Here is an 18,665-nt window from a genome sequence, read left to right as displayed (position 1 = left end):
CAGATTTTGTTAGAGTGGTGAAATACATTCACACCGCTGACATTATATTGAGGAAAAAGTATAGCCAACCAAGCTCAAGTAGCTCAGTGTAGCCAGACGGACCTTACGTAGGCCTAAATTAGGACTTTAAAAAATATCGGCGCAAATTATCGGCCAGAATTCTGTTATCGGACCGATAATAATATTTTCATTTTTTCACTTATCGGCCAATAATATATCGGCCGCCGATATATCGTGCATCCCTACAGAAAAGGGACTCAAAGTGCTAAATACCGGAATTATCCTTTAAGGGTGGTGATGTGGTGATGGAGGTCAATCTGACTCGAGACACTTTAGCATGGGCAGAAGACAGCAGACTCAGATTTGTGTTCAAGAGCTGCCACTGGGTTGAGAAAAATGTATGTCTATAGAGCTTTTTTGCCACACTTACTGCCACTCATTTAAATGCAAATGTGTTTGTGACTATTCCTAACTTTATGTTCTCTTCCGAAACTTATGACTTGCAATTATTTATGCCATTTCACAACTCTAAGGCACAAAAGATAAATATATTGCATGGTTCCTTGCAGAGTCATGTTTCGAATCCCAAACAAATTTCTACCGTTTAGTTATGTTTGCCTTTTTAACTAGGCCTACTTACTGTGCATGGAGGGAAAATCCTGGTCTATGTTGTTTAATAACTATTACTAAATTATATCTATATCTACTATAACTACTAGTCATGGACTTGACTTAGATAGATAGATAGATAGATAGATAGATAGATAGATACTTTATTGATCCTCAAGGGGAAATTCAAGGGTCTCAGTAGCATACATAAATAACACACAACATGTCCTTACAGCAGAAATGGTAAACATAAGTATAAGTATAAACATATAACTAAACTCCACTGTACAATAAAGACAGTAGAAGATAAGACAGATAATAAAACTAACAAAACTAAATACTAAATACACTATATAAGTTAAATTAAGAAAGTCCAATGTGCTTGAGGGTGATCAAGCATAAGACGCTTGTAGTGACAGGGCCAGGACTGGTGAGGTGCTAAAGGGAGTGAGTGTCATGGTGAAGGTGCAAACAGTAGTCCAACCATAGTCCTTAGTTATGTGTGCCTGGCAAGGTGCTCAAGAGAGTGAGTGTCATGGTGAAGGTGCAAAAAGTAGTCAAACATTAGTCCAACAGTGCAAGAGTAAGGTCTAGAGACCAGCATAAATAATATAGACAAATAGGAGAGTAAAGTGTAATGTAGACAAGGTAAAATAAAAAAATAAATAAAAACTATTTCAGTGCAAGAACAGGTTGAGGTAATAGGGTTATAGCCATTCATTCATTCAGTATTGTATCAGAAGCCTGACTGCAGCCATTGATCATGTGTGCTAATATAGCATGAAAAACAGTGTAGCAGTAAAACAGTAGTGAAAAACATTAGGCTGTGTACAATAGTAAAACAGTAGTAAAACAGTAGTAAGCAGTAGTGGGCAGTCAGTACTCAAAAAGCATGGACATGGAGAGGGTGGAGAGGCAGAGAAGCAGAGAAGTCTATCTCTCCTCTTCCCTTTAGTGAGGCATTGAACAGTTCAATGGCCTTAGGAACAAATGACTTCCTCAGCCTTTTAGTTGTGCATGGCAGTGAGCGAAGTCTCCAGCTGATCAAGCTCTTTTGGTTTTTGATAGTGCTGTAGAGCGGATGACATTCATTGTCCAAGATGTTGATCAGTTTGTTTAGGGTCCTTTTGTCAGATATTGAAGTGATGCACTCCAGTTTAGCTCCCACTACAGAGCCAGCCTTCCTTACCAGCCTGTCAAGTCGCCCAGCATCCTTCTTCTTTGTGCTTCCTCCCCAGAATACCACTGCATAGAAGAGGGCGCTGGCCACAACAGACTGATAGAACATCCTGAGGAGCTTGCTGCACACATTGAAGGACCGCAGCCTTCTCAGGAAGTACAGCCTGCTCTGTCCTTTCTTGTAGAGTGCATCAGTGTTGACTGACCAGTCCAGTTTATTGTCCAGGTGGAGACCCAGATACTTGTAGGTGCTTACCACCTCCACATTGAGCCCATCAATGGAGACTGGTAGCAGAGCGGGCTTAGACCTTCGGAAATCCACCACCATCTCCTTGGTCTTTGAAGTGTTTAGTTGAAGGTGATTGAGTTTGCACCACTGCACAAAGTCCTCCACCAGGCTCCTGTACTCCTCCTCTTGCTCGTCCCTGATACACCCCACAATTGCAGTATCATCAAAAAACTTCTGCATGTGGCATGACTCAGTGTTGTAGCAGAAGTCAGATGTGTACAGGGTGAACAGGACTGGAGAGAGCACAGTTCCCTGTGGCACTCCAGTGCTGCTGATCACAGTGTCAGAGAGGCAGTTCTTCAGTCTGACGAACTGTGGTTGCTCGGTCAGGTAATCTGTAATCCAGGTTACCAGGTGAGCGTCCACACCCATCTGCAAGAGCTTGTCTCCCAGTCTGAGGGGTTGGATGGTGTTAAAAGCACTTGAGAAATCAAAGAACATGATTCTCACAGCACTTTTCCCCTTGTCTAGGTGAGAATGTGTCCTGTGTAGAAGATAAGTGATGGCATCGTCCACGCCCACTTTCTCCTGGTATGCAAACTGTAACGGGTCTAGTGCATGGCGTACCTGGGGTCTGAGCATACCTAAGACCAGCCGCTCCATTGTTTTCATCACATGTGATGTTAGAGCGACAGGCCTGAAGTCATTAAGCTCGCTGGGGTGTGGTTTCTTGGGAACGGGGGTGAGACATGATGTCTTCCACAGTGTTGGAACTTGTCTGAGACGTAGACTCCAGTTGAAGATGTGCTTCAGTGGCTCCCCCAGTTCAGCAGCACAGGCCTTGAGCAGCCTTGGACACAGTCTGTCAGGCCCGGCTGCCTTACGAGGATGGAGTTTTTTTAAAAGATAACTGACTTGACTTGACAATTGACTTGTGTGAATACATAAATCTGTATACGGAATTTTGTCATTCCTCCTAGAAATCGTGTATCATGCTCCCCGGCTTTGGTGATAATTATGGTAGTACACAGGAAATGCCAGGGCTAAGCTTCACCCAGCAGCCCTTTCCAGCAGCCCCTCTTGACAGCCTGCCGTTCTGGCTCACTCAGGTCCGGTCTTAGGTCCTTATCTGCCCGCAGCAGCATCCTGGCACCGGCTCCGTGGCACACGCACCATGAAAGACAGAGGGATGTCCTCTTATCTGACATCATTTGCATAGAGACAAATTGATGTCTTTCAGGAAAAGCTGTTTTTCGGGTTTTTTATGTATTTATTTATTTGGTCGGACACTTTTAGTGGTCCACCTACGTTGCATGATAAAACATTTCTAAGGTGTTGATTGTAATATTCGAGAGCATTAAAACTGGTTGTATTTCTGACGGAGTGCTGAACAAGTATGCTAGTGTGTGATTGGCAGAACATTGGACAATAAACCATCTTCTAAACAGGTTTGTTTCTTTCCCATTTCATTCCCAGTCACATTTCAAGAACTCTAGGGAAATTCTACCATGGACATTCTTAGTCACTGCCACCATGTTACCCAAATGAATAACTAATTAGTCGAGAATTTGTAAAGCTGTTTGTTTGAAGTTAATTTGGAAAGACGCAATACTTGTCCTTGCTTGTATTTGAACTTACTATTTGAACATCCATTATGAATTAGAGGAGCAAGCCACCCCACTGCCCATATTATTCCTTTAAACTGGCATAAAGGTGTATAATCTGTACAAGCTTTCTAGCCCATTCCCAGGGGGGTACTTGCACTGCTCTTCACAGAGTGGCTCTGCAGGAATGCAATCTAAAGGTGTTACTGTATGTCAACCTCAATGTTTGGGACAGCCCCATTTCTGAGCACACCTCAAATATAATGCTCTGTGCTTTTCAAGTTTTGGAAATCTCAGTCATTGTATCACAGAGCAGTCTAGGGCTGTGGCAACTTACATGGCTTATGTATTTTCCAAGGTAGATTAAAAAGTAATTTCGTCAAGCTGAAACATTATGATTTCCTCTTTTGTGGAGAGCCGATATGTCTACTGAACCCAGAGACTATGTGACAGATTATTACTGAAGCATCTTTAAATATGTTGACTCTGACTAGAATAAGCAGCTCAAGAGGCAATGCTCAGATGCGGTGGATTAAGATATATTTAATCGGAACTGTGAGTGTTAAAAATGGCAGTCACCTTGGCTTTGCCCATTCAGCCTTTATCAAACCTGTGTGTAAATAGAAATCCTAAGAGGCTTATCACAGTTCGAAATGTTTCTTATCATGTCGTTTCCCGGAAATGTGGATACATTTAAATGCATGACATTATATTAATTCTCAAATTCACATTCACAATGTGGCAGAAGATTAAGTGTGGCATTAGGTTGAAATTGTTGTAAGCAACATTTGGAGTGATTGCTGACTTTGGCTAGGCATAGCGACATTGGAAGTCTGGCTTGTAGTTGTTGATTCCAGAGTATGCAATCTCAGATATACAGCATGCATACATTTTTAATGGGTATAAATGAGTGATGCCAATTAGAATAGAATGTCAGCTGACTTCAGAATTCTACAAAACATCTGCCATAGAAGTAAAATCTTTGAAGATGTTTTATCCTGAAAGAATATCCAGCACAGTGGCTATTACTCTGCGACTGCATGTAGAATGGGTTATATGCTGTGTAAACCCAGAAGCCCAAGTGTCCTTTAGGGTAGTGTGTTAAAGGAACCGTATGTAAGAAAAATATTTCAATTAATCATAAAATGGCCCTGATATGTCACTAGACATTAAGAAATCATGTTCATTTCAAATACTTATATCACTGACAACAGTAGTCCGGCCAGGATATTGTCATTTAAAAAGTGAAGTTGCAGCCCTCAACTGATGTTGATGTTGTGTTTTGTCATGTCATGTTGTATTTTGGCCTGATGCACCACCCTCCACCTATCTACCAATCACAAAATCAGTAGTGTTTCGCCATCCGGGTTGGCAACCTCGAGTCAGGGGGGAGGGGGAGGGGATACACCGCTCTTCAGAATTTTGAAAGTGATTGCAGTACCAGTTTTGGCCACAATCTTACATATGGTTCCTTTAACTAGTGAAGTGCGTGGATCAAATCATGCTCATTCTTGTTGAATGCTCATAGCCTAATGACATATCTGCAGCTACTTTGAAAATGGATGCTCTGTAGTAGGGAAAAAAACAAAGTGTTGTAAGAAGCCAGTAATGTGACTGTCCCCTTAGAGCAGTGTTTCTCAAACATTTTCAGACCAAACACCACTTTACCAATAAAAAAAACCCTCACGGACCACCTAGCTAAAAAAAAAAAAAAAAAAACAGTAGACCTACTTCAACAGTATATTACACAATAGGCCTACTCACTGAACCACCTTGCTTATTGTCTTTGCACCTTGCTTATTGTGTCAGAGGATTCATATGATTTAAACTGGTGTAGCTTAGGCAGTGTAGCAGAACTGTTTGGATTAACATACAAGTCGGTTCAATATTGCAACCAACTCATCTATATTATATTTTACCAAGTCTGCTCGCGAACCACTTTGGATAGCTTGCGGACCACCGGTGGTCCCCGGACCACACTTTGAGAAGCACTGCCTTAGAGGGAGAAGTGTGTCTCTTATGGTCTATGACTGTCTGTGCTGCGCAGTGCTAGGATTATGATTATGTTAGTAAGGTAGATACAAATGGATTTTGTAGTAAAAGCCACTATTATCCAATACAGCTGAAGCATAGCTGATGGGTTTTTTTTTTCTCCAGAGTCTTATCAGTTTTGGTCTAGTCATGTTTTTCAATATGATCTGGTATCTGCATCCTCTGACAGTGGATAATTCTTCAAAATATATCTGCTCTATTTAGCCTGCGGATATTCATGGAAATGAATTCATTTTATGCTTGTCTGCAGCTATACATTAACTGTGTGGTTTTTTTTCTCTCCCCTTCCTGTCTAGGATACACATGACATACCCAGACAGTTAAATGAGCAAAAGAAAAAGCGTGGATTTTGGTCATTAATTAAGACATTTCAGGTAAGACAATCTTTGAAATTGATCACTGCACACAAAGCTGATTCTGTGCTTTCAGGTGAATAGATTTACGTCCAGGTATGTAGATGCTAGACAATGTGAATTTAAACACCAAATTAGTTTTTTATTGTATGAAACACTCATTGTACGAGAAAACCTTTTTTTAAATTTGCTTCACTCTCTGTGTTCACTATTACCTCTTGAAAGAATGAACGAAGAATTAATGTCCTGAATTTCTGAGATGTGGTAGATCAGAAGAGTTAAAATGTTCCTCCACTCTCTCTTACTTTATTACTTTGGGAACCAGAATATTTTCTTTTCTTTCAAGGTGAAATGGAATAGTGTCCATGAATATTGTTTAAAACAAGCGAGTGGTCAGACCTGACTTTCACCTTGAGGCCTGGAAAGCTTGGTAGACACCACACACAATCGATTATTCCAAGGATTTGCTGAAGCGTTGTGAGAAAGAAATCCATCAGCGAAGCACTGATGGTTCATCAGATGGCCAGATCACAGCAGAGTTGCCATTCAAGTCATGAAGTCATTGTGTGATGATAATGCACATTGGCACTTTCACGTTGTCCAGCGTCCCTTGGGGTTGTTTCTGTTACACTGGTACATATTAAGCTGGAGGGATTGTTTGTGCTGCAATGGCTTGAGGTATTATTCACTCTTAAAGGACAGATGTGATGGCTGATTACAGCAGAACTGCTACTACAGCTACTGATGACACCCCATGTGTTGTGGAGACTGATATGTGTAGTCATATTGTTTCAAGAATTGAATGCATGCCACCATGGCACCTTTGAATCTGAAACACCTTTGCATGTGTGTTAATTTTCATGACACCAAAACATCTAAAAACTCATGACCCAGCTTGGCTCAGATGTTGACCACACCGCATTTTATGTTTCAGATAATCTAGGAGCAATGCAATCCAAATGTAATGAGACTTTCGATACAGTGTTTACATTTTACATCACGGCAGTCACCGGTGGGAAGCTCGAGAGCCATAAAGATGTAAACAGGTTGTTGTGATGAATGAGTACTCTGCTTCTATTGATTAGGGCTCTATATTTTCATGGTCATATTTGTTTATGACCTTTAATTAAACACACTCTCCTCTCTGGATGATAAAAGGCCTTTCTGAGCAACCAGTCCTTCCTGCTTTATCATGTTCTATTACTTTAATAGCTGGTAGAATGTCGCATTTTCCCTTAAGGCTAAATTCACCAAATAGCCTTAATGAATACAGGCTGCCAGTGGTATCTAAATAGTCCACAGTTTCTGTTTGTTGATTTTGATATTCTTATGTAACTTTTTTGTAGCCAGTATTTCAGAGCTGAGGCAGAAATGCAAAATCAAAGAGTACTGCATAAAAAATACGTCGCCCTGCACTACCAAGAGGCCTTAATGTGCTACTCCATCAAACTGGAAAATGAAAACATTAAACTTAGCCGGCAGGTTGTGCTTGAAAGATTTTGACCTTAATTGTATATAATATTTATGTTCTAGCAAATTCTTTCTGTGCTTCAAATGAACTGGCTTACACAAAAAGAAAATACAGCCAACTAAATCATTGTCCTCAGCACCTACCCTGTCCTTGTTTTGTTGTCTTATCGTCCTTACTTGGCACACCAGAGATATTCTATATGTCTCCTCTTTCTTTGGTAAACTTCAGTTGTCCTCAGATCACTCATTATTGCCATCTACAGAGCCCTTCTTTATTTATTGTTTTTATTTATTCTTTACATTTATTAGCACTGGTGAAGATATGTAAAAATAAGGTATAGAAAATCAGCCTTGGGCATTTTATCTTAGTTTCACAATGAAAATAATGAGGAAAAGTCCAACCTTGAAGGGAAAGAAAAAATCCTCATAAAGAAATAAATATTTTCAACAAAAACATGCATGCCACATTATTGTTTTATGCCTGTTTTTACTCATCTTTACCAGGGGTGCTGTATGTAGATGTGAGGTGATCTGACGGAGCATCTCTGACTCTGGCAAGATTCCAAAGTATTTAAAACTACTGATCCTTGATCCAGTTATCATTTTGAAGTGAAACCTGTGCCTTGTCTGACCTTTAAGAATTTTTTGTGCTACCCTCATTTCCCCCCCTGGGGAAAAAGACAAAAAATTGAAGTTGCTCGGTAACAAGCTAATCTTTTTAATAAGTGCCATTAATCAGCAGTTTTATTGATGTTTGTCAGAGTTGGAGCATTGAATAAACTATTTGGCTGTTAGCCAAATCACAAGTAAATCTAATTAATTGTGCAATCTGCTGTAGAATGTTGTTGGTAACACCTAGTCTGCGCTCATCATGAACACATAATGGAGTGCTGTATGCAGTTAGGCCTTTGATTAAAAAAAGTGTAGTGTTTAAATCCATCTAGTGCAGACTTTGTAGACAGGGACGGAGCAGATGTTTGGGGGAGTTGTATTTCCAGGAGAGGGCGGAGCGGATGGAGAAAGGGAGATTTACAGTTGTTTTGATGGGTTTTGCATTCTGCTGCTTCGTGCTTATATTTATGGATGTGAAATGTGTTTGCCAGGCATATATGAGGTTCATTTTCGGTCAGAGTGCACAGTTGCACAGTACTCACTCTAGAGGTCACAGTCAGGTCATAAGTTTGTTATGGATATCAGCTGATGATACAATAATGACAACTCTTATTTGTCAAAAAGATAGGACTCCTCTTGGAGACCAGAAGGTTTTTTCATCTTCCACACATACATGTTGTTGCACAGAACAAATGTGTCAGTGGATCATGGTCACAACTCACAGGGGCTAGGAGTCTTGAGGTGAGCGCGCTCAATAACCTTGTCAACTGAGGCTGCAATTAGATCTGTGCTAAATCTTGTGGTCAGCTCTCTCAATGAACTGTGCAGATTGCCTCAGGAGTTTTAAGGACATTGGGTTATTCTGATGCACAGCATAGAGCACAGTGTATATGTGTGGGATCAAATTCAGCCAGACACATTGACTGATACATGCACCTATGTGTGGCTTACACATGCAGGTTTACCCCAAATCCACTCTGGTGCTTATCATGCACAGACAATCAGTCTGCATTTGGACTTTGAAGGATACATGGTTTTACAAAGGAAGTCATGCAAGTGGGTGACCTCGTGGCTAGTCTTTTTGAAGTCTGATACTACAGTGTCATGCAACACAGATGTAGTTGTGTCTGTGTTGTGTGGATTTGCAAAGTTATTGGTATTGAGCAGGGCCAATTGACTGATGTATTTTCCACATTTTGAAAACTTTGAAGAATAATTCTACAATAGATAGAAGTTGGAAAACTGTATTTCTCAAATGGATTGGCACATTGAGCCATGCAATTGTGTGCATCAGACCATAATTCTCAACTGTGAAATGTTCAGCCTATGGGAAAAACTGCTTTGATGTCTTAATTATGCTTTTAAAGCCTTTTAAAGTTTGTTATTGTTTTTCAGTCCTTTCCCAACACTGCTTGTATCATTTCAATGTGGCCCACCCAATATGGCCCACCTCTGCTTTCCACCGAATGACAATTATTTGTTGTTGCATCACAACACATATTTTTTGCACTACAATGATAGCCGGCTATAACAGCCGGCTATAAAACCAGTCATGCTTCCAGATTTCAACCTCATCTCACTATCTAATGGTCATCCCTGGGAGTCTGTCCCTGTTGGAGTAGAAGGGATGAATACATTGGCATAAAGCCGGCTCCTAAATGGCGTGGCTGGCTCGTCGACTCATGGGTTGTTTGCATTTTTTGTCCCTTATTTCCCATCACGCTGATGCTGTGTAAAAAACAAAAGAGGCGACGGTGCCAGAGGCTATAGCGCATCCACTCATGAATGCCAGTTGGAGAGTTCCGATCAGATCAAACCCAATAAAATAGCATCTGCTGAAAATGTCCCTCTTCCCAACCGCAGCCCCTGTTAGGGGTTCCCCCACCAAACTGCAGCTAATTGCCAATTATGTTTCTCTCCACATAGTTTACAGTTTCTGTAGCCCTCCCTCATTACATGGCTCTCTCTCTTTCAGAGCTGCATGTCCACAAATTATTCTGTCCGGTGGAGAGAAAACACGTTAACCCATTTCATGTCTGCAGTTGAGAGCCTTTGACTGAATGTGTTCTCTCACTGAATGCAGTCATGCAAGTTGAATGTTGTCGTTTTGGGGCGTTCTTGGTTGTTAGGCATTTGGCACTGTCCTGATTTGTTGTGGAGAATTAGGCACACTTGTCATAATTCATTATTTACCAATGTGGAGCACTGTGTTTTTTTGGTCCTAACAGTCTCTTGACCTTGTTAAGAATAGAAGGTGGGCTGGAAGTTATGGCAGACTGTTTATCAATGGCTGTCAGCTTTCATTGTTGGCAAGATGCAGCAGATAGGTTGGCTGAACAGCTGAACTGTTCCATAAAGGGGATGTGGTGGCCAGCTTGAGAAAGCAGTACATTATGCTGTATGTTTGATTGTGAACTCACCATTTTGAATACTTTACATGTAATAACATGGTAGTCAGATAGACATGCCTTTGGCTAGAAGGGCCAGGTAAGGTTATAGACCGACACCTGAGATTAAATAAACCTCAATACCAAACAATATTTACAAGGAATACCTCTCATTTTGTATAACATTAACCTATTAGATTTGTGTCATTAAAGGTATACTATGCAGTTTCAGGTATTTTTGGCGACTGTAAAGCTCCCCCTAGAGTCGCTATATATTTATATTTTACTCTGCCATTGTACAGTGCCAATATAGCCGACTTCTCGTGGTTTGTTCCCCCCAGTGGCACAAAAAGTGGGTATGCTATGCGGCTCATAGGGGCGCAGCACCACGGGGGCGCCAAAGCCATGCTAAATAAAATAAAATAATATATTTGGTATTTTCTATATGTAGCTACTGTTGTACGTTTCTAAATCATTTCTGCATTTCCTCAATGTTAAATAACATTTTAGAGGACTAACAAGTCCTAGTAAGTAAGTAAGTTTTATTTTCCTTTTTCAAATTTATGTTAAGTTCTAATTGAATTAGTACATATTATTTGATTGTTATATTATTATGTCTTATTTGCATTTTCATTTATGTTGATATTGTACAGCACTTTGTAACTTTGTTTTGAAAAGTGCTATATAAATAAAGATTATTATTATTATTATTATTAACAGGCTAGAGTAGGCGCCCTATTTCATAAGATTCCATCATAGAATTTTGACATAGAAGAGGGAGTGGGGGCGCCGTGATCGCTGAGCGAGCAGGTAGGCCTACGAGTAGTGAGTTTTCGTCTAGAAAAAGATGGATACAGCAAAAAAGCTGTCGGGGGCTAAAAATAGAAAAAGAAAGTGAAAATGAGATGGCATGTCAAGGTGACAGTAGTTAAATAAGTGGATGGTGAAAAGCAACAGGTAGGATTTAAAGTGTGACGTCTGACAGACTAACTAGCGTTTGCTAAGCATATGCCGATTGAAACATAGCCTATTCCATTCAGATAGCTACAGTAGGTGGCTACCATGCTCATACTGCACTTTTAATGGCAAACTGCAAACAGAAATGTCACACGAGCAACCACTCATTAGGCCTACATGTTTCCATTTCCTAATAATGAAGACTCCTTGTAATAACTTAATATTGTGCTGTCAATGTGGCGCAAACAAAGGCTAGAGTTGGATCAGCCTTATCCTTTGTGAGCAACAGCTGGCAAAAGGACGTTATGAGAACCGTTTAGACTCTTAAAGTGACAATGCGACATTAAACAATACTTCAAGTTAAAATTGGCAGAATTTCTTAAAAAATAATAATGTGTAATACATTATTGGCCTTTTGTTTTACTTTAGTTTTTTTTTTTTTTTTTGGGGGGGGGGGGGGGGGGGGGGGCGCCAATTTGTGTTGCATACCCTTCAAAAAATGGGTAGCTGCGCCAAAGAGCCATTTGGTTATTAAGTCATGATGCAATAAGGGATAATGAACAACATGGCGTTCAGCCCCGACACACAGCGGTGCTCGGGGAGCAGTGAGGGGTTAGGTGCCTTGCTCAAGGGCACTACAGCCGTGGATGTGGGCATAGGAGAGCACTGCTCAACCACTTTCCCCACCCACATTTTTCCTACTGGTTTGGGATCGAATCGGCACACCCCTCCGGTTACAAGTCCGAAGCCCCAACCAGTAGACCACGGCTGCCCCAATGATGGTTGAACTTTTAAATGGATGGTTGCTATGACCAAAGGCCAGTCGTTAGTTCCATCTCTCCCGTTGTCAAGCGGGCATATCCCAAGATTCTGATGAGCCTGAAAGTTCATTTAAACTTCACAACGAGTTCGCCGAATAGGGCCAAGATATTGGACCTAGGCCTACTTCATAGGTGTGCAAATAACATACGGTTATTACACGTTCTAAAGAACGCATGACAATGGGAAATTCAACCAAGCAGTGGAATAATGGACAGATAATTATCTTTCCGGGTCCAACTGTTTCCAGACCCGCTCGTTTTTCTCCATAGACAGTAAAATAAACTATTTTTTCCGCTATTCAGAGCATCCTATTAGAAAATTGTCATCTTACTACTCACTTGTTGCCTCAACCTAATAAAATCCTATTTTTCGCCGAAGCCTGGACTTTACCCTTGATTATATCATGTGGATGCACAGCTTCAGTAATTAGGCTAGCCTACTCTGTTAAAGTTCAGCGATTTGACTAAAAATCACTAAAACGGAGGTGATGGTGACAAAGTTTACAAGTTGCGAAAACCATCAAAAGCCCATATATCCTGCCAGTGTAATTGCTGCTAAAGTGAACATGGAGCGTACAGAGAGGCTAGTCAGCCAGGTAGTGTAGTCCTGTGTGACAAATTCACTCTCCACCTCCTGTCATCTACACTGTGTGTGTGGAGACCTAACTCCCCATTTCCTGTCCTGTAGCCACTAATGGTCGAAAGCACATGCTCAGCTCCTAAGTGAAAACAGCTGAGGCTTTGTCAGAGTGATGCTCTTGCGATTTTTCAGGAAAGGCAAGCTTTTTTTTTTTGCTTTAGGTGGGTGGTTAGCAAAGAACAAAATCAAAGCCTCTTGGCATCCTTACTGTGCTGTGTGTGTGCGTTTGAAATTTACAACACGGAGATTCTATTTTGAGAATGGAAATGTCCGATGAAAATGTCTGGCATATTCAAATAGATCACTGATACCTTGGCATAATCAGTGGACTGAAAGGGTTGGCTGTTGCAAAAAATAATTCGGTTAAAGTGTGGTGTCACATAGGATTCACATTCCTGTAATGATTATCAACACTACCCAATGCTGGTGTTGAATGTTGAATAGGTTCTTACTGAAGCCTTCATAAGGAGGAAGCCATAGACCACCAATGCTGATGCCAGTGATGTGAGCAGTAGGACAGATAATTTCCCATTAGCTGATATGATTGTACAGAAGAGAAGCCCCTTACACTAGATCTCTCATTACCATCTGATCTTGTATAGAAAACCAATTAGGCATAGGCTACATTGCCCAGTTGAATGGTTTTGTGTTGCAGCTTTAAGCTTGTATGTATGTTCATTAAGTTAAAGCAGGTCATTAAAGCAGTTGTTAGTTCTAATGAGTGTTTTTATCTTTTATTTTACTTGTCCAGGTTGGAAATAGCATTTTACGAGATAAATGTTCAAATTGATTGGTAACATTGGTAACATATTTCCATTAAATATGGTTCATTAAATGCCATAGTCAGTGTGATAGATAGCAGTAATCAAAAACATCCACGTTTTCCCTACTTAAATACAGTTGCACGAGTAGTTGATAAAAATGTGTAAGGTCACACAACATGAAACGTGGCGATTTTCCAAGTGAATAAACAGGAGAACTACAATGTGTGGCGCAATAGCACTTGGGAGTACTTCGACCTAGCGTAGTAATATTAATTAACACCTAATTGTAGATCCTATCCACCACAGAGTTCAGCCGACCCCTCAGCCTCCCCCACCCCCTCCCCCTCTGTGGCACACACACAGTCATTTCCGTAAATAGAGACAACCTGCCCTGCTGGCGTTAGTTTGAGCTGACTTAGCAATGTAGCAGGTAGTGGTAAAGTAGATTGTGAACAATCATGGTTATAACATGCATTGTGAAGGGTTGTGATAACAAGCAGTATTATAGTGATTTCATGTTTCATAGAACTCCGCTTTGCTGCAAACGGCGGAAAGCATGGCTGACCTTACGCATTTTTATCAACTACTCGTGCAACTGTATTTAAGTAGGGAAAACGTGGATGTTTTTGATTACTGTTATCTTCCTCCCTCTATGGCTACGTCTGAGCCCGCTAGCATAGCAACATGCTAACACATTCGCGCCGCGCACCAGAGCGTTTGAGTGCACGTACCAACACGGGAGAGGTATGACTCAACTCGTGAAAGTTAAGGTAAGAACATATATTCCTTTAATATGACTAATTAGGCCTATACCACCATGAAGGAAGCAGCTATACTGTTGCTCGGCCATGGCATTACATTGCATACTAAAGAAATATTTTTTTCTGTTACGCCTATATACTGTACATTGTGTTAAGTCACATGGTTAGTGTTAATCATGTCCTAATTCAATTGAATATAATAATTCATATAATTCATGATCATCTGCACTGGCAGTTGCTGCTGAGTAACCTGTGGGACTGCAGTATGTTGGGGACTGAGCTACATCCACTGGCTCCAGTGCCCACCTGTCTGGGTCATGCTTTACCACATGAGATGCAGGGAACATACAGGATGCAGGGTGCATTCACACTAGACCGTTTGGTCCGGACACGAGTTCGTTTGGACCGATGGTTCGATGATTTTTGCTAATGTGAACGCAGTCTACCGAACCCAGGTCCGCTAGAAAACGGGGGTTTGGGGTACGGTTCGTTAGAACTCCGGTGCAGTTGTTCCAAAACCAGGAAATTAACTGCCGTTTTTGCAATGTTGTCAAGCGATATTGGTAAAAAGAAGCTAGTGTTTATGACATAAACGGACCCAGGTCCGCAAACAAAAATGTAGGGCTCTATCGTGCACTTTAGCGCAATTGACTTCGCGCAAATCGCTTTGTGTGTGGATCTTGGGCGCTGTTTCTATTTTACCGGCGGGTTAATGACTGTTGCGCCCGACGCAAATCTAAAATGGGGTGGTCTGAAGTAGCTACATTAATCATGGGTGTGGTTTGGGCGTAATGTGCAATAAACCAATCAGAGCGTCATCTCACATTCCCTTTAACAACAGGCACGCTTGTTCCATAGCGGATTGCTATTATGATGGCGGAATTGCCAGGCGCAGCCAGGAATGGTTCACAGCGCTATAGTCAGTTGGGAACAGTTTGCTATTGATTTTTCCTCTTGACAAAATGTAATACAGAAATGTCACTTTCCGATGTTTTGGGATCACTCTCACTGAATCACAAGGTTATGAATGCATGGTGATATTTTTGCAATGTAATCTACCTCACTATAGAGTATAGACAATGCAGATCTGTCAGATAAGCTCTCCTCTCCCGTGCTGCTGCTGGTGCATTTGGGTTAAATGGCATTGGCATGCAGTTCAACATCACGTCTCATTAAGTCCTCTAATATTTCCTAATTTATGTCATCAACACATCCGTGATTCGTGGAAATGTGTACGCTAGATTTATACCTATTTTTTCACATCGGACACCACACTGATTTCCCTCGTGTAGCAATATTTGTCCTTGTAATTATGTATGGTTTGGAGAAATGGGAACTGCGTCGTATAGATGAGAGGAGCAAAGTGCCTTGCGCAATACAGGCGCCCAAGCAAGTGCTCCTGCAGGTGTAAAGCTACGGCTGTACCTTACCATCAGGCAACAGAAACAGTTTCCAAGTTGACCTAACTTATCAACTCTGCACAGTATCCCATTAACTGCATGACAATAGGCTATTTACAATATTGTATGTAAAGTAGAGTTTGTAAACACGTTATCATCAACTTAATGCACGTACAACTTTTGTTTGAGCAGGAGAGAGAATAACAATGAATGGATGCAGCAACTACAGAAATTGTAGCCAAGGCTACTTGCTGCTTTCTTTTACTGTCTGTGGTTGCTGGTTAACAGCACATAATAAGCTTATTTAAGCGAATTCACAAACTCAAGACTTCAAGGCCATCATGGATATAAAACGTTTTTTGATAAACAACGAAAGGATGGAGGGAACATAGCAAAGCTTGGAGTTATTTCAGATGGGCTACCACAAGGTAGGCAAAATTGTGGTGCTTGTCAAAACCTTAGCGCAGCTGGAATAATGCTTATAGGCTGATGTTAAAGCGCACATGATGTTTAAAGCCATACACAACAGTAAATTGGAACAAAACTAAAGGTAACTTTAGCCTTTATAGGGCTGTATAAAGTTGTCCAAATTAATAGGTCATAATTAGGCGTTGTTGTTGTAAAGATATTGCATGTAGATGTACTATATAGGCTACTAAATGTTTAGTTGACCAATGCACGAACAAACCCGGGAAACGGACAAATATTATCAAGGCTTTGAATGTTTCCATCTGTGCACAGGGTGTCTGTAGATCGGTGTGCATAGCATTCATTCCTGCATGTGGCCATGCATGCGCCCTTAAAATAGCATCTGAATTTGCGCCACTGACTTTAGACCAGGAGGTTCCTGGTCTGTGGCGGAATTGTTTTCTGAAACTGCAAAATATCAACCGGGACCGTTTGCCCCTCTTTTCGCTGAAACGCCCCCGTGGGCGCACATGTACCTGTGGAGGGAAAATTCCAATATGCGCTGACTGCAAAATAGGAAAGACAAAAGCGCGAGTATACAAAGTCAATTGCGCTAGAGTGCAAAATAGAGCCCGTAATGTGACCAGAGAGCAGCTGGGTCAGGGCTAGGGGGAGTAATCACACTCAGTACGGTCGTGTTAAACAGACCCAATGTGAATGCACCCTCAGACAGGTGGGCAGTTGTCTGTATGGATTGTCTGTTGTTCCACCAACCTTATTAGTAAGATAAACAAACCCATTTTTATTTTTAGCTCAATTGCACAAATCCATTGTGCCAACATCATTGTGCCTTTTTTGGTGAACTAATGTATCAGCAGTGTGGATCCTTGGCCAAGAATGACTAAACTAGATATGTACTAGTGTGACAGGTTTTATCAACTGAACTCATTTATTGAATTTCAAATGAGTCATACATCTAAAGTAGCCTGAATTAATTAAGTGGGAATTATTTATTCTCTTCTTTACGTGCTGACACATCTTACCACAGCCCAATCTCACGCTACACAAATGCCAGCACTATAGCCTTTTAAGCTGTCAAGCCTTATTTTGTACTGTTATTGAGTGAATTGTGGCTCTCAAATTATTAGAATGATTTCACCTTTTATTTGACAACAAAATATCCTCCATTGGCTTTAATTGGAGAGTTTGGCTTGTTGAGCAAACTGGAAATGTCAGGGCTTGACCTACTGAAATGCCGTGGGCTTTAATTTTCCCCATTCTTGTTGACTGCTGTTGTGTTTCTCTAGAAACAGCCGTGAAGATTGTAGACTCACATGTAAATAATAATTTAATTAAATGTATTATCGCTGATGAATTAATGAAGTGCTAGTGGCATCCCAAACAACGAAGTGGTGGACTTCTCTGGTTTGTTTATGTTTGCACTGAATAGATATTATAAAGTACTCCAGTGAGATTTAATGTTTGTTTATGTTTGCACTGAATAGATATTATAAAGGACTCCAGTGAGATTGCACTGAATAGATATTATAAAGGACTCCAGTGAGATTTAATGTGGGGAATACGGAGAGAATTGCGGCTTAAGTAAGGGGGGGGGGGTCAAATGGAAAGTATTTTGCAATGTTGTTACTGAGCTTTGATTTTTTGATTAAAACATCGGAAACTGTCTCTAGACACGAGGTGTTTCTCCAAAAGTCATATTTAGCACATACCAGAGGAATAATCTCCAGATGTAGGCTCTCTTGCTGATTTTATTCTTTCTCCTTGATGGTCACTGCCACATTGCAGAGCCTTACCTTTACAAATGGAAAACATCTTGGCAAGTCTTTAAACACCTTTTTTTGTCCCCACCCCACAGCTGTGTACACAAGACTGAAACACGACATGATGGAAAGCAAAACAAGTTTACAAAAAAAGCTAAGAGTAGAATCTCATGAAATCAAACTCTCTCTCCAAAGCCAAAACTAATATGGCCCCACCCATTATAAAACTGGCCTTGCTGACTAGAAGTAGGGAGGTAGTACAGCTAGGGGAGGCTTCACTTTGTTTGTAAACAGAAGCTGTACTTTTCCCTTTTCTGATGTTTTTCCCCCCATTTCTTATTTGTATGGCCCCTGTCTTGTAAAGCCATCTGTAGCAGTTCATTGTGAAGTGCTGAAAAAACCATAGGTGTCAGATTTCACTAAGGCATAACACAGTTTGCTGCCAGAATCCACTGCCTTAAATTCAAGTAGTTTTGCAGCTGCAATGGAAACTGCTTAGCTTCTGTGAAAACGTACCCCTCTGTATTTCCTTGTTACAATTCTTAGAAATGCTCCGGTCTGAGTGACTGATATTTTTACCTCACAACCATCATTGTTGTTGTTGCTCTCAAGTCTCAAGCTCACCACATGCTGCTGTT

The 18,665-nt window shown here is 40.9% G+C and overlaps 1 protein-coding gene across 1 annotated transcript in view; it reads left to right on the top strand.

Annotated features, from left to right (window-relative positions):
* Positions 1 to 18,665, top strand: part of gulp1a (GULP PTB domain containing engulfment adaptor 1a) — a 76,898-nt gene that overhangs the window by 31,123 nt on the left and 27,110 nt on the right. The window contains exon 2 of the mRNA XM_076264326.1: positions 5,970 to 6,047. The gene's annotated coding sequence lies outside the window, so the exon portion shown is untranslated. The remainder of the gene's footprint in view (positions 1 to 5,969; positions 6,048 to 18,665) is intronic.

Source organism: Alosa pseudoharengus, unplaced genomic scaffold (genome assembly GCF_046254945.1).
Source record: "Alosa pseudoharengus isolate Yale_2024_CS ecotype anadromous, Long Island Sound unplaced genomic scaffold, YU_APseudo_1.1 YU_APseudo_1.1_scf_3, whole genome shotgun sequence".
NCBI classification, from domain to species: domain Eukaryota; kingdom Metazoa; phylum Chordata; class Actinopteri; order Clupeiformes; family Clupeidae; genus Alosa; species Alosa pseudoharengus.
The sequence above is the reverse complement of the archived record's forward strand: the minus strand, read 5'-3'. Positions and strand labels throughout refer to the sequence as shown.